Source organism: Austrofundulus limnaeus, unplaced genomic scaffold, assembly GCF_001266775.1.
Source record: "Austrofundulus limnaeus strain Quisiro unplaced genomic scaffold, Austrofundulus_limnaeus-1.0 Scaffold118, whole genome shotgun sequence".
NCBI lineage: Eukaryota > Metazoa > Chordata > Actinopteri > Cyprinodontiformes > Rivulidae > Austrofundulus > Austrofundulus limnaeus.
In genome coordinates, this window is record NW_013952520.1 from 1,515,403 (window position 1) to 1,517,921 (window position 2,519).

General features: G+C 53.5%; 1 protein-coding gene across 1 annotated transcript in view; it reads right to left on the bottom strand.

The window, feature by feature from the left end:
- The window catches only part of slc4a5a (solute carrier family 4 member 5a), a gene marked incomplete in the record, with an annotated part of 59,064 nt that overhangs the window by 27,425 nt on the left and 29,120 nt on the right, over nucleotides 1-2,519 (bottom strand).

Genomic DNA, 2,519 nt, shown 5'->3' on the forward strand with positions numbered 1-2,519 from the left:
GTGTTCATATGTGCTCTTGGCACCAGGACACCCTAGGCCGCAGTTTGATGATCGACTTTGTTGTCGTTTCATCAGATCTGTGGCTGCATGTTTTGGACACTCGGGTGAAGAGAGGGGCGGAGCTGTCAACTGACCCCTACCTGGTGGTGAGTTGGCTGTTGATGGGGGGAGGATGCCGGTCAGACCTGGCAGACCCAAACGTATAGTGAGGGTCTGCTGGGAACGTCTGTCAGAGTCTCCCATCAGACGGAGCTTCAACTCACAACTCCGGGGGAACTTCGAATACGTTCCGGGGGAGGTTGGGGACACTGAGTCCAAGTGGGCCAAGTTCCATGCCTCCATTGTCGAGGTGGCTTACCTGAGCTGTAATGCATTCGTCTTATAATGCATTAGTCTTATAAAGTGCTTTTCGAGACCCTCAAAGACGCTTTACAATTTTTATGCATCATTCATTCACACTCACATTCACACACTGATGATAGTAAGCTACATTGTAGCCACAGCTGCCCTGGGGCAGACTGACAGAGGCGGGGCTGCCATGCTGCGCCACTGGCCCCTCTGACCACCATCAGTAGGCAAGGTGAGTGAAGTTTCTTGCCCAAGGACACAATGACTGAAACGGTTGGACGGGATCGAGCCGGCGACCTTCTGTTTCTGGGACGACTCCCTTAACCACTCTGCCACGGCTGACACCACGCTTACCTGAGCTGTGGCCGTAAGGTTGTCCGTGCCTGTCGTGGCAGCAACCCTCGAACCCATTGGTGGACACCTTCGGTGAGGGATGCTGTCAAGCTGAAGAAGGAGTCCTATCTGGTCTGTTTGGCCTGTGGGACTCCAGAAGCAGCCGATAGTTATCGGCAGTCCAAGCGGATTGCGGCTCGGGTGGTCGCTGAGGCAAAAACTCAGGCATGGGAGGAGTTCAGAGAGGCCACGGAAAAAAACTTCTGTACGGTTTCAAATCGATTCTGGTCCACCATCTGGCATCTCAGGGGGGTGGGGAAGCGGTTTTATTTATGGTGGGGATGGTGTGCTGCTGACCTCAACTCGGGACTTTGTGGGTCGGTGGGTGGAATACTTCGAAGACCTCCTCAATCCTACCGACACATCTTCCCATGAGGAAGCAGAGCCTGAGGACCTTGGTTCAGACTCTCCAATCTCTGGTGCCGAGGTCACTGAGGTGGTTAAAAAGCTCCTCTGTGGCAAGGCGCCGGGGGTGGATGAGATTCACCCGGAGTTCCTTAAGGCTTTGGATGTTGTGGGGTTGTATTGGTTGACGCAACTCTACAATATCGTGGACATCAGGGGTAGTTCCTCTGAATTGGCAGACCGGGGTGGTGGTCCCCCTATTTAAAAAGAGGGACCGCAGAGTGTGTTCCGACTATATGGAGATCACACTTCTGATCCTCCCTGGTAAGGTCTATTCAGGGGTCCTGGAGAGGAGGGTCCGTCAGATAGTTGAATCTCGGATTCAGGAAGAGCAGTGTGGTTTTTGCCCTGGTCGTGGAACAGTGGACCAGCTCTCCACCCTCAGCGGGGTCCTGGAGGGTGCATGGGAGTTTGCCCAACCAGTCTACATGTGTTTTGTGGACTTGGAGAAGGCATTCGACCGTGTCCCTCGGGGACTCATGTGGGGGCTACTATGGGACTATGGGGTACCAGGTTCATTTATATGGGCTGTTAGGTCCCTGTATGACCGGTATCAGAGCTTGGTCTGCATTGCCGGCAGTAAGTCAGACTCGTTTCCGGTGAGAGTTGGGCTCCGCCAAGGTTGCCCTTTGTCACCGATTCTGTTCATAACTTTTATGGACAGAATTTTGAGGTGCAGCCAAGGTAATGAGGGGATCCTTTTTGGTGAGCTTTGGATTGCATCTCTGCTTTTTGCGGATGATGTGGTCCTATTGGCTTCATCGAATTATGATCTCCAGCTCACACTGGAGCGGTTCACATCCGAGTGTGAAGCAGCCGGGATGAGGATCAGTGCCTCCAAATCCGAGACCAAGGTCTTGAGCTGGAAACCAGTAGTGTGCTGCCTCCGGGTCGGGGAGGAGGTCCTGCCCCAAGTGGAGGAGTTCAAGTATCTCGGGGTCTTGTTCAAATGAGGGAAGAATGGAGCGGGAGATCAACAGGCGGATTGGTGCTACATTTGCAGTGATGCGGGCGCTGTACCCATCTGTCGTGGTGAAGTGAGAGCTGAGCCAGAAGACAAAGCTCTCGGTTTACCGGTTGGTCTACGTTCCTACCCTCATCTATGGTCACGAACTTTGGGTAGTGACCGAAAGAACGAGATTGTGGATACAAGCGGCCAAAATGAGTTTCCTTCACAGGGTGTCTGGACACTCCCTTAGAGATAGGGGTGAGAAGCTCAGTATTCCGGGAGGGACTCAGAGTAGAGCCACTGCTCTTCTATGTCGAGACGAGCCAGTTGAGGTGATTCATCTTGGACGCCTCCTTGGTGAGGTGTTCTGGACACGTCTCACTGGGAGGAGACCCAGAGGAAGACCCAGGACACGCTTGAGGGA